General features: G+C 47.3%; 1 long non-coding RNA gene across 1 annotated transcript; it reads left to right on the top strand.

Moving 5' to 3' along the window:
* The first annotated feature begins 9,204 nt into the window (after positions 1 to 9,204).
* Positions 9,205 to 13,133, top strand: LOC146756800 (uncharacterized). Its single transcript, XR_014937347.1, has 2 exons — positions 9,205 to 10,976; positions 12,034 to 13,133. It is a non-coding gene; the product is annotated as an uncharacterized LOC146756800 (long non-coding RNA).
* Positions 13,134 to 14,175: the final 1,042 nt, after the last annotated feature.

Raw genomic sequence — 14,175 nt, 5'->3', positions numbered from 1 at the left:
TGGGGAAATTCCCTGAAAAAAAAAAAAAAAAAAAAAAAAATTTCCTCGAAAATTCACTAGTGTCTGTGTGAGTAAAAGGTTCCAACCTTTATTGACTATCGGAAATGCTTAGCTCAGAAATGTGCAGCACTTTAATGAAAGAGTTCTGAATCACTTGAATTTGATCTTCTGTCTGGCCTGGTTGCAGGTTTTACTGCATTTGGTACCTTAAAAAATACAACAACAAAACAAATCTAAAATATCAAAATATTTGATTTTTACATCAGAAAAGAAAAAAAAAAATGAACCAACCCAAACCCTTGTTGTGGCTGAGCAGATCGTGCTGCAGCTCCATGCAGTGCTGAGTTACAGTATACAGGCACATGTGTGTGGATTTGTGTATTGATACGCACTGGCATGCTTTTGCTGTACAGGTAATAAAGACGGAGGATGGTTTTTGTGGATTCTTCAAAGGTGAAGAATCCTTGAAGACCAGAAATTCCAACTTACAGAATTTGACATAGGCAAAGTGAGGAGGAAAATTCTTCCTAACCTGTTATAATTAATTAATTCACGGATTCAGTGTTGGTTCGGCCTATAGGAGAAGTGAACTGCAAAGCTTTGAAGATCACTGTATTTGCTGAGGTTGTCCAGGTGGTTGAGCTTGAAGACCTGCAGCGGTCAGACAAATGTGTTGGGGTTACTCACTGCTGTCACTCGTGGTGTTGAAGGAGGGGCTCCATTGGAGGGCTTGCAGCCGTGCAGCCCAGGGACTCCGTGCTGAGTCAGGGTGATGTTACTAGAGTTTGACCAGTGTTGAGGAGGGCAATGTTTTGAAACAACTGCTCCTGAGAGACTGATTGAATGAAGAGAACAAAGCTGGGAAGACGGGTGGGCATTCCTCATTCTTTTCTGCTTGTCGGTGTTTTGCTTGGGGTTCCTTTTCAAAAGAAGATTTCACTGATCAAGACTGTAGAAGACTTTCAGTCCAAGGAAGCACGAGCCAGCTCTTTGAGAAGCACAGGAAGAGCTGCACAGAGATCCCCGAGACCAGAACTGCTTCTGTGCGCTCGTCCAGCATGTCGATTAAAGGAAATGATTGCTATTTCTACTTCTATTCCACTTGTAAAAAGGTCTGCTTGGGTTTTTTCCTTCATTTTTTCTTTCTTTCAGTTCTGAAGTTAAGAGGAATGGGTAGAATAAGTAGAAGTATTACTGGTCTTCAGCAAACTTCATAACTAATTGCATTGTACAATAGAGCAACTCGCTAAAAATGAGCTCAAAGCATGGCCAGTTCTCAGGCTGTACTATTTCATTTTCCTCTCTTGGTTTCCATTGGGTTACAGGGAGACAACTGTCCCTTCAGGCACTGTGAAGCCGCTTTGGGCAATGAAACCATCTGCACGCTGTGGAAGGAGGGCCGCTGCTTCAGGAATGTCTGCAGGTTCAGGCACATGGAGATCAGTGTGAGTGTTGGCTCCTCAGAGTTTATCACCAAACCCACTTCTCATTTCTTTAGGTGGGCTGAATGTGCTTTTGCAGATTAGGTTCATTTGCTTTGAAATGATGATGGTTCCTACGGTTAAGAATAGGGGAGGAAGCAGAGGGAAGAGAGCTCAATGGCATTGGTATATCATAGCAGAATATTCTTGTAGTTGATACCAACAGTGTTCTATCAACAGATACTAAAGAACCACATCAATCAGACAAGCATTCTGCAAGGTGTGTTAGTTTAACCCCTTCTAAACTGGTGTCCTCACCCACAGAATGCTAGGAAAGCTCAGTGAGCCTGGTGCTCCCAGCCTGCGCACGCTTCAGAGTGGTGTTTGAGTGCTGCTTTGTGGCAGTCTGCTCACTGGCACCATCTGGAGCTCAGTCTCCCTTTGCAGATCTTAGGTCCACGTTACCATCAGCTCTTCTTCCTTTCTGTCTTCAGAAAAAACGCAGCATGATTTCCTGCTACTGGGAGAACCAGCCAGGAGGCTGCCAGAAATCCAACTGTGCCTTCCATCACACCAAGGGACGTTACCTCAATGGGGTTTTCTTTCCACCAAGCCAAAGTGAGTTTGTCTTTTTTAGGTACGAAAGATTAACTCTATTACTCACAGGTGGGTATAGTGTCATAAAGAATGCCAGATAACGTTCACTTGTGAGCTGATAGATAGGTTCAGAGCTGAACTTTGTGCGCTTCTGATACCTCAGTTTTATCTTGCATGCTCAGCTTCTCTCTGCTCCTGTGGCCTTTGCCTTGCAGGTTGTTCTCCTGCATTTAAGCTTTTTCTGGGTGTCAGGGAGATGAATGTTGTGTAGGGGGGGATTTCTTTGTTCACAGAGAAGCCATTTGGATGGGCAAGTGGAGACTCAGCATTTATCTGTGTGGGTTTTCAGCCTTGCCTGCCATCTTTGTGCAGTGGATAATCTGATTGAATTCCTACCGCATAACTGAAGAGACTGATTTTTTCTTTGCTTGTACAGACCAGCTTTCTAAGGAGGGAGAAGAAACAAAAACACCTGTCCAGCAACCAGCTGAAGAAAACCATCATGGATTGCAGATAATTTCCACTACAAAATCTGATGCTGATACAAAACAAGGTATTCCAGGATTAATCAGAAGCACTTGCCAATTAACTCCAAAGCAATTCATTGTACAAACACAACAGAACATAGGGTTGCTGAATGGAATCAGCTATTTCCATGATCTTGTTCCTACCTTGTAACTTCATGTGCCTTTCAGATTAGGAAGGTAAACTCCTTTGTTTACATCATTAGAGCAAGACGAGGCCACAGCATGGAGTTTAAGTGCCTGTATGTGCATCTTTTCAACCACTGGTGAAAGCCACATTTGCTGATAGAGGAATCTAATGTCATATGGATGGGATAAAGTAAGGGATAAAGCCTACTTTTAATATCCAGAAGGATGAAAGGAGGGCAGCAGACAGACATCAGGTCCATGGTGCTCTTAGCTGTGGGGAGAGCTGACAGGGTTTGTTCTGCATGCTTCTGAGCAGGAGGCAGTTTGCAGAGCTGTGGTCCTCAGCGTGTGCCTCTGTCCCTCAGTCTCATTTACTGCTCTGTGTTCCCAGATGACAGTTTGAATGCTGGAATAAAAACACTTGGATCAGAAGGACCTTCAGGAGCTCCTGCTCATCGGCTCAAATCTCAGATTGTTCGTGTGCCTAAGAAGGAGAATGTGCGGACACTGGTCAGCACTGTGATGCTGCCTGCAAAGCAGGGTAATGATGAGTACCTTTGCTTCCATTTGGTGGCTCCTAAGTGGAATGGAGAAATTACAATTGGGACTTACCCTGAGTGCATTACAGTTGCAATATTATTTTGTGTCAGGGCTGTCAAAGTGGTGTCTTTTGGTTGTATTTGTTTTGGGTGGGAAATGGGCTCACAAGACAGTAATTCTGTTGGTTTCTGTCAAATAAGCACTTTGTTTTTCTTTGTTTTAGGGGAGGTGCCTGTGAGTCAACCGAATACTGCTGATAAACCTGGAAAACGGAAATCCTCTGTAGGTAAGGGCTGCTTGTGAGCTGCTGTTTGGCTGCCTCCACGTAAATGGGAGGGCACTGCTGAAGCAGGAGGGAGGAAAGTGTGTCGTGGGTCTGTGATGACTCCAAGTGGCACACAAGTGTAGCAGCTGAAAGGTGAATTTGAGAACATACACTTGGAGAAACCAAAGTTTGTGGTTGACTTGTAAAAATCTTTCTCCAAAGGAATTATCTTAGGAATGTTGTTGTTTTCTCTCTGTAGCTGATGTCAGTGGCCTTCCGCTGAAGCGCAGCCTCGTAGAAAGGCTGGGGAAGAAGATCGAGGTTGACAGAGCACCAAGGAGAGGTAAATGGTCATCGGTGTTTGCTGCACAGATTCTCTAGGCTTTCTGCTTATTCTTTCTCAGGAGCGTTGTTGTTGGGAACACGTATATTCTGTAATATTATGACAAATCTGGAAACTTGAGCTCTCGTTGTAATTTCTTGTAATCCTTATGCTTCTCCTTTCTTGATGATGACAGAGAAGGGTGCCAAGCCAGCAGGGGAGATCTGGAAGAAGAGACGACTGGAAGAAGAGAAGCAAAAAGTAGAAGAGGTTCTTACTGAGAAGAGATCTAAGGATAAGCGCAAGAAGAAGAGAATTTTCCCTCCACCTGAGCCTGGTAACGTGAAACTGGAAGAGCCACCGCGTAAAATCAAGCGATTGGAAGAAATGCATATTAAAAGCTTAGAAGAAATCAAGCAGGAGAAAGCCCTGCGGATGCAGCAGATCGCAAAGCCAGCAGGTAACGAGGTGTTTCACTGTCTGCTCTGCTGAAGTGCTTCCCCTGTCAAGCAAATGGAGTTTGCTTAGAATTGCCTGGGCTGTTTCTTACAACATGCAAAGGCAGGAAGTGCCAGGATGTCCATCCATGTGTTTTTCCATTGAATCTGTGGTGTCTGCCTGCTTCATTCTGGAGAATTCATTCGCTGTGAGGTTTTGTAATTCAGTTTCTCCTGTACTTTCTTTCTGCCATGTTTTTGGTGTGGCATGTTCTGTGTGTTGACGCCAAGGTTATCTTCATCTTTGGCGTGTTGCTTGTTTTAATATGTAAATGTGTTTGTAAAGCATGGATTGAGTTTTTAACATGGGGACCAACCTCTGTCACAAAGGTCAGGGGGGTGAGTTATTCATTGGGCAGGTGAGAGAGGCTTTGTGAAGAGACAGCATGTGAAGGAGGGAAGAGCTTGGATACTGTATGGACTGCGAGATGTCGCCTCTCTTGTGTTCTTTGTTATTGAATGTGAGGAAATAAGCACATGGAGGAAACGCTGGCACTCAGGTTTCTTTCTATGCTTGCTGTTGACCAAGTGATTTTCTTTTTCCTTGTTTTAAAGCACCTGGAAGAGAAGAGGAAAAGACTGTGGAATGGAGCAGGGCTGCTCCCAAAGCTGTCTCTGCACCCGCAGAGGTGAGTCCCTTCTGTAGATGGACACAGTGACACAATTTCTTCACATGTTCTTGTGTCTCACTGCTCACCATGTGCCACCATCATGAGTGCATTCCTACCTTCCTGCCTTTGGTGAAGAGCTGCAGCCATGTTTCACAATCCTGGTACTTTCAATGGCTTTCCCAGACAGCTTTGCACTCCTCAAACTCAGAATTGATCTGATTGTATCTGGCAGTGAGGCAGTAACCCTGCTGGCACCAGGTACAACTTGTGAGGTTAACGTGGGAGCACTGGATACAAAAAGGTCACGATGGCTTCGTGTTCAATGAAATCAGACTGTGGGTGGATGTTGTGTAGGGGAACAGGAATGACTTTCTGTTGCTCAAATAGAATGTGGTATGTAACAGCTCTAGCACTGTGCTGATTTAAACGAGCACTGAAGAAGAGGAGCCTCCAGCTAAAAAAGCAGCTTTGGTAAGGAGGGGAAGAAGTGTCAGTGCTGTCCTGGTCAGGCTGATACTGAGATACAACTCCTGTAGAAAGTGTGGAGAACTGAAATGTTCTGCAGGTTTCCTTTCAAAGTAGTCACTGTGTGCAGGATGCTGGATGAATGACAGTGTGTGCAAAATGCTCTGCAGCCCTGTGATTCCTCTGTAGTGTGAAGGAATTTGTCCATTAATGCTGCATTGTTAAAAAGACCTGAGGTGCTCTGCAGACTTCCCGTGGTTGTTAACATCCTTCAGGAGCCCCTTAGCCCCCGTGTTGGGTTCAGGATCAGCAGTGCTGAAGGAGAAGCACTGCAGAGGAAGGATCTCCTGAGCAATCATTGACTTTGTCTTCCTTCTTCCCAGACTGCTGCTCCAGCCCTGCCGGAGGTCAGCCTGCTCACCAAGGCTGTAGAAGATGACACTGAAAAGTTCATCTTGGAAATCTCAGGAGGGGAAATGGTAGCAGAAATTGACTTGGACCTGGAGAAGGATGAGGATGATCTCCTTCGTGAACTTTCTGAGATGATTGACAGTTGAACTGCATAGTAGTTATTATAGTATGTTTAAAAAAACAAAAAACAAAAAAAACAAAAAAAAACCCCTTTAATTTAATAAAAACCTTTTCTTTTTGGTTGGATACCCCAGGGTGGTACTTTACTAAAAGAGTCTTTGCAATAATGAGTCATAAAGCACAGCTGAACTGGTAAAAGATTGGCAGACTGCATTCCATTGTCCTGAGTTTTCCTGCTGGTCAGAGTTGAGGTCCTGTCCCTGATCCTGGTTGGCTCCTTTCAGCAGCAAGAGAAGAAAGCAGTGGGGATCTGTGCCCTGGGATGTGCCCAAGCCTCCAGCCTGGCACCCACCTGCCTGGTGCTGCCCCTGGCACGTGTGGTGCTGGGATGAGGGGGGAGCCCAGCGGGTTCTCCCTGCTGCTCCCTTCAAACCAGTGTGCGAGGTATGACCCACTGACGCCATCACCCCGGAGTGGGGCACAACGCGGTGCCAGCATCATCATCTCTGCGGGCACTGCAGCGCAGTCAGCGCGGCTCGGGGGCGGGGGGGGGCAGAAAGGAGTTGGGAGGGAGGGAGGAACCTCACAACATCCCGCAAACGGCCCCGGTGCCAACACCGCCCACCGCCCGCCGTCCCCGCACCGCAGCCCGCGCTGCCACCTGGCGGCTGTCCCCGCAGCGCTGCCGGGGGTTCCAGCAGCCGGGCCGCCCCCAGGATGGGACAAATGCGGGGGCAATTAAATTGGATGGAGGAGCCGGAAGGGACCGAGCGGGTCCTGAGCGCTTCAGGGCTGCCCTGAAGTTAAGCACCACATTCGGGGCATTGTCCAAACGCCACTCGGTCAGTGACGGGCTCGGGGCATCCACCACCCCCCAGAAGGGCCCGTGCCTGCGTTGGACCACCCCCACGGCAAAGACGCGTTTCTCAGCCCTCCCCCGCTTCCTTCATCAGTTACGGGCAGCTCTGTGCCATTCCCCTGCTTAGGAAGCCACAACGAGCAACGGGACGGATTCTCAGCCCCATCTCCTGCAGCTCGGACGAGCCGGGGGTCCTCAGCCTCTCCTACAGGATGAACCTCGTAGCCCTTACCAGCTTTGTCGCCTCCTTGCGATGCTTTCAAGGACCTTTTTGTAGGGTGGAGTGCCCCAAAATGCACTTTGCTCCCTGAGCTGGCTCACTGAGCCCAGGCAGCTGCTCAGGTACATCCCAGAGCCACGGGGACATCCCTGCAGTCCCTGAGGACCCTGTTCCCATGTGCTCACTTCCTCACAGCACCCACGGCACAGAAGGACAGGATGCACATCAGGACGGGCGGCTCCCAGCTCTGTTCTTCCCCATAACAGTCAGCACTGCTTTGTCTCTTCCTTTCAGTAACGCTTTATTTGTGAAGACAAAGAGGCGAGGAACAAACACATCCATCGGGAAACAATTCAAACCAACGTACATCATGAGAGCGAAATAAGTTACACTATTTACAGGAACACATCGAGGGATCAAATATTTGTACACACCTTGACAAACCCAGAGCGCAGTGCTGGGCTGCACCACCCAGCAGAGAAAAAAAGCCTTCACCAACAGGAGTTGGGCTCTGTACAACAGCTCTGAGCAAGAAAAGGCACCTGCTGCTGTGTGGGATGGGCTGATGGAGCTGGCAGTGCAGCACTGCAGAGCAGGGAGCAGAGTGCAGGGTGGTGGTGGGATGCAGAGCAGTGAGCAGCTAAAGGGGCAGAGCTGCTCCACTGGGAATGGGGACAAAGGCCCGGGGTGGCAGGAAGGTGAAGGGCAACGCTTTGCTGGAAAGGCCTGGGGGGGGAGTGGGACTGTGCTGGGATCCCTCACAGTTGGGGTGGGAGCAGCACGGGGAGAGAGGGGCAGCTGGTGGGAGCCCTGGGGAGGGTGATGCTGCCTGCAGGATGGAGCAAAGCAGGGGTGAGCACGCTGCAAGGCAAGGGGACAAGTGACAGGTGCTCTGTGGGATCGTACCTGGAGCCCATCCAGTGTGGGATGGGAGGGCATCCCTGGGAGCAGACTGCCCAGGCAGGGAGCCCAAAGCAGCTGTGCTTTTGGAGGCGCTGGGGAGGAACAACGCATCCTTGTGCTTCTCGCAGCTGGCCAGGCTGGGGACAGCCCTACAGCCTTGTCTTTTGTGCCGGGAGAGCTGCAGCTCCCTGGAGGGGCTCACAGTGGTTGGTTTGGGGGCCCAAACATTTGGACTTCTGGGTCAACTCCAGCCCTTGTGTGCAAAGCTCAGCTCCAGGCAGTGCAGTGCCCTTAGCAGAGCATGAAGCTGGCTCCTGTGTGCTGGGAGGAGGAGATCCAGGAGCAAGAGGCAGAAGCCAGGAAGAAGAAGTCCCCCAGCTCTCAGCAAAGGAAGGAGCTCCCTCCCTGGACAGCAGTTATTATCTCCATGCTTGACACCACCAAAGGCACCGAGGGAGAAGCAAAATTAGGTGCACAGAGGCTCAGAGACCACAAGAAAGCAGTGCAAGTCCTGAGCCCTAAAGGAGCACCCAGCACAGTGCGAAAGGACGGAGCCCATCTGCAGCCCAGCCCTGAACCTTCACCCTCTGTGGCCAAAGCCCTCAGCCCCAGCACGGGGCCTGCAGGCACCGTGCTCTGGGGCATGGAACAGATGGCAAAACAGGCAAGTGCAGCCCCAGGGCCTCCTGCTGCCTGCCCACAGGCAGAGGCAGGGCAGCAAGGGAAGGATCTGAAGAAGCAGAGGCCAAGAAGCCACGCTCACTGGACTGCAGCTGAGTTGGGACTTTGTGCTTTAGCATTTGGGGGACCTGCCCCCCCAACCTGACAGCATGGCTCAGAGCTGCCCCCCCACAGCCCTCCGTGATGGGGAGCAGGGCAGAGCTCTGTGCCAGCTTCCTGGGGCTGTCCTCATCATGTTCAGTGCCTGGGACAGGATCTAGATTGAACTGCATTTTGGGGACAACAACTCTTAACAGCATTACAAGATTCAGTTTAACTCAGATTGCCTCGACCTCAGGCAGAGGCTGTTACAACACCAGAAACCCTTGAGCTCCCCAGCCCACCCCCAAAATGAAATCAATGACAACAGCACCCAGCTTGAACCGTGAGGTAGCTACACCAAATCAACACACACCCTCCATCTCCCCAGATCAACACCCCCCCACTCTTCCACATGGGAGATACCGACCCACACAGGTACTGAGACACCAGTACCTATGGTACACCCAGCTACAGCCACACGAACGCAGACATACACATCCCAATGGAAAAGAACAGGCTGAGAGGGCAGCGTTGCCCCCACCTCCCAGTGCTGTGCGTCACAGGGCAACCATGGGGCCTGTGATCCATCCTGCCCAGCCCCACAGCACAGGGCTCAGCTGTGACCCAGGAGCAGCCACCATCCTGTCCATGGCAGGGTGACCCTGCGCATGCTTACATCCAACTAATTGGGACCTGAAAATATAACCATGCATCATTTTAGAGGAAAGTGCACGCTAATAGAACCAAATTTGATAGTTTATTCTGTTTTCCAAGCAGGTGTTCCACTTGGGCTCTATATCATGCACTGGCCATGCGGATGTGGTGTACAACTGGAAGAAATCCTTCAGACCCTGAATGCAGGAGAGAATCTGTGATGGGTGAGAGAGGAAAGGTGCACTTTGAAGCAGGGAAGGCCCTGCTGGCACAGCCTGTCGCAACCACCACCAACACGGTTTGCTGTTTCTCAAGGGTCAGTAAGTAATAATGCCCCTAGTGATACTCTAGTACATTTGTCCTCTAAAATTGGTTCTATTTGACATGCTATTCCATTAAATTGCGCGATCATTAATCAATTATTAGCCCGGATAACTCAGTCAGTAGAGCATGGTTATGAGCATCTTAAAAGCATTTATTGCACAAATTTTAGTGGTCATTAAAAAATCAATGTATCAGAGTATATGAAAATTGAAGACTTTTCCAAATCAGGTACAGATTAACACAATGGGACCCTCACAGATTTATTTTCAGGTTGCAGAAACTTAGGTTGCAGTACAGACATATTTGTTCTTTTTAGTGGGTTTAACAGTAATGTTGTTATGTTGTATTTGACTTGTCTCTTTTTTCACTTTTAGAGTATTGTCAATCAAGGCCTTGATTGAGTTATCATAGTTATGTTATTAATATAAGTAGTGTTGTTATTCTATAGGCAGTATCTTGAAATTGTTGTAATACAAGAAGAATTTTATGGAGCAGCAGCCATGGATCAAGATAAGGAGTTCACAGAGCAGCAGCTACGGAGCAGGATAAAACTACATGAGAACTAATTGAACAAATGAACTGAATTGCTTGTTAAATATGGTTAGTCGGTCGGTAAACTGAGCCTTTTCAGCCTAAAAGAAAACGAGGGAAATGTAGAGAGTGTTTTTTACAGCTAGTTAGCTGAGAAGGGTCGTAAACACGGTGCAGTTAATCAAGCAGCCATAACACCTGCAAGGACAGTGAGAACAACAGGATGCCCTGGGATGGTGAGAAACTAGCCATGGTTCTGGGAACTCAGCAAGGGAGTAGCTTTCAGGATGATAACAAGAAGCTGCAAAGATACTTGGGGATGGTATGTAATTGGGAACCAATGATGAGCTCCACTTTTGCAATATGTATGAGCTAATTATCCGTATTATAAATGTACACGCAGCCAAGGAATAAACGAGATTAGCTGATCATATGTCAATGACAGGTGTGATCGTTTGCTTTTCTCCCGCCGTTCTGCAACAGGTGCTGTTCTTTAGAAAGCTCTGCCTGATTATGCACATCTCTCTGCATAGAGTTGGGCTTCTTTTGACAGAGGGCCCTATTACAATCTTGAAAAAAAACACAGAACATGATAACTGGAAAACTCACGTTGTAAAGCTAGATAACACCAATTTTTAACAAAGCTTGCAGCTGCACTTCCCCACAGAGAGCATGGCAAAGCTTTGATGACAGGGCTTAACAGACTTAGGAAAACTCACTGCAAGAGACTGAATGTGTCTCACTTTGTCCATTCTTCATAGGTGCCCTGCCCGCAGCAGGAGCAGAGCAAGAGGAAGACTGAATCTCCCCAGTACTCTGAGGTACTTTCTCTGAAGGATGTGCAGGGACCCCTGGTGGCTTGCTTACTTCTTGGCTTGCTTACTTCTAGGCTTGTCACCTCTGGACCCACCTCCCTCTGCTGCTGCCTCTGCCTTATGCTTCTGAACAATGAGACCTTGAAATACTTAAGCTCTAGGCCAGCTGTTCAAGGTACATAATGCTGCTAGCAGGCCTGGGTGCTTTTCACAAGCTGGAGGGGCAAAGCAGTGTGTTAGAAACAGCCTTCTAGTGGATACACAGAAACACTTTGCTCCCCCTGCAGGTTTCTGCACTGAAGCTGACATGAACCTAACAGTGGATGAGCAATGGGTATTTCTGAATTCTCCCCATCCCTGATTCTAGGAGGAGCCCAAGCTCCTGCCTTCGATGCCCAACTGTGAATTGGCCCTTTTGCTAAGCTTGTGCCACATGAAAGACTGCAGCCATATTGGGGATGTTTAATGTAAACAGGCACCAAATTACACGACAACACAAGCCATATACTCACATCAAAGCTCTGGACTCTGAGGTTTCTCCATGTCCGTCCTAAGTTTCCACGTAGTTCCCAGAGAGTGGTGCTCAGGTCTTTGCTGTAACAACCCAGAGTGGAGAGCTGATTCCTTCTCTGGGACATTTCTGTAGCTCAGGATGCTTCAGCGTGCACTCAGCTATGACAGTGACTGGGAAGGAATGGGGCTGCTGCATTCCGTGTCTGCTCCTATGAGCAGCTTAAGGTTACAGTGGGGGCATGAGCTCAGGTTGCTGTAGCACACTGAGCATCGTTTCAGCAGGGTAGATTCAGTGATATGAAAGTTGGTTGCCTTGTTTTACTAACCTGTAATTAGGAGGGCTGCCAATCAAGAAGTTGCTTTTTCCATGCTGGGAGAATTGTGTGCATGTTCCTTTCAAAAAGCTATTTTTTGAATTCTAATAGAAGGGAATGCAATGAAGTAACGTGAGTTTTTGAAAGTAGAAGTTGTCAGTTTCCCTCCATAAAGACTGCTCTTTCAGAAGTTGTGCTCTTGTGAATGTCCACAGCAAGGCCTGTCTCTCTTTCAGGCTCAAGGCTGGAAGTGACAGACTGGAAACCACAGCTCAGCAACAAAGCAAAATGAATGAAGCCCCTCAGGACAACCTTCAAGCCTTTGCTTCAGTAAGCTAGTTAAAAACCTCTGTGGGTTTTGCAAGCTCCTGAGACTAGTTAAGTAATTCTGTGAGGAAAATGCATGATGACATTTTCCTGGAGGGCCTAGGAGAGCTGAATTCCCAAGCTGTGCTGACCATAGGCTACTCTGAAAATCCTGCCATTCGTTATTTCCCCACGTTTGTGGTTTTGAGACTTGCCACGATGCTATGGCAAGCCATAGTTAACACTAGAGAAGGTAAGGGTTTACACTAACATGCTGGTGTAAGTATTTTCAGGTTTAGATCTGCTTTAGTTGTGGTATCGAAGACCTCAGGCTGCACGTTAGACATTCCTCCTGCATTAGAGGTATTTGCCAAGTTTGTAGAACTGCACAGCACTGCATTAAAGTGTCTCACTGTCCTTAACGTGGTTAGAGTTGTTATAAAATAGTATTTTCATCTGAGGCCTATGAGAAGCAAATGATTCATGGATTTGGTCTGGGGAGGTAGGGAGGTGACTGCAGGCCCTGTGCTGTACTGATACTGGCAAGAGTGGCAATAAGGTGTGAACTTCAGGAAGAAACACTGCATATACAAAATAACAAAACTTAATTTTTAGTCTTTATTATTAAAGCATGTAAAAAAGAGACCAAAAAACCCACAAAACTAGTGGGATATGTGATCTTGTTTCTGTGAAACAACCACATGAGGCTGCTTTAATGGCAGTGATTGCCATTCTCAGTGAGAACTCCAGGTTTTGATCACAGTTTTGATGAAATTTTACTCTTCCTGTGCTTCAGCCTTGAAAAACAGTCACTCACAAATGTATTTACTGCCAGAAGCGGTGACACAAGTAAGAAGGAGGATATTTCTCTCTGGTAAAATGAGACTTGTAGAGGTCTGGTAGAGAGACATGATCAAACTTTTAGTTGCAACTCCATATATTCCATTTGAAAATCTGCAAGTCATGTATTTATGTCAACTGAAAATGGAGTCATAAAGAAAGCAAATAAATGATATATTTTTTTTTTCAATCTTGAAACCTATTCTTAATTTTCATTGTTAAAATGGGAAGCATAGCTGCATCTTTTTCATTTAGAGTAAGCCAAAAGGAATTCTTTCAGCATTATCAATAGAAACTAGCTGTTAATCCAGCTGAGGATTAACAGACCATGTGCATGAGATACAGTGTGAGAGCTTCAGACTGGACCAGGAACAAGCAAAACTGTATTTAAGCATACACATTGGCTGCATAGGGAAGCAAGAGTGTAACATCAAAAGCACCACCTCAGCTCCAGCTCTCCAACCTAGACAGAGCTGGAGCTGCTATAGTCTCTACCTGCAACTGCCCAGTTCTCTTCAAAGCCCTGGAGCAAGCAATGCAGAAACATGCTATCTGCCCAGCCAGATTTCCCAGCTTGTAAACACATCAGCTGCAAATCAGGCGTAGTAAATCACCTGTGGATACTGATAGGACAAGGGGAATGGTTTGAAACTAAGGCAGGGGAGGTTTAGGTTAGATATTAGGAGGAAGTTTTTCACACAGAGGGTGGTAACTCACTGAAACAGGTTGCCCAAGGGGGTTGAGGATGCCCCATCGCTGGAGACATTCAAGGCCAGGCTGGATGTGGCTATATCCAGGGGGGTTGAAACTAGATGGTCATTGTGGGCCTTTTCAATCCAGGCCATTCCATTCTATGATTAAAAGATTCTATGACCAGACAACACGCAGCACACAAGCTTTTACTGCCATTGTTACTCTTCAATAAGCAAAATACACACAGTGATTTAATAGGGGAAAAATAAAGACTGCAAAAAGAGAGCTTCAGACTGCCATTTTGTACCTCAGAGCTGCAAGGATTGTGAGCTAAATTATCCAGCCGTATTGTTATGTCAAAGGAAAGGTGAGTCTTTAGCAGACTAACCCAAATGCCAATGCTTACGCAACACTTAAGCCACACTTAAGCCCTTACTTGAAAATCTTACTGTGCTACGTGGATCTAGTACTGGGTAAGAGAAGAGGAATCACCTCATGCAGACAGCAACAGGAATAGCAATTGCTCAATGGTTCTTAGA

This window comes from Coturnix japonica, chromosome 26 (assembly GCF_054131305.1).
Source record: "Coturnix japonica strain WE chromosome 26, WE-NBRP24, whole genome shotgun sequence".
Taxonomy (NCBI): Eukaryota; Metazoa; Chordata; class Aves; order Galliformes; family Phasianidae; genus Coturnix; species Coturnix japonica.
The sequence above is the reverse complement of the archived record's forward strand: the minus strand, read 5'-3'. Positions and strand labels throughout refer to the sequence as shown.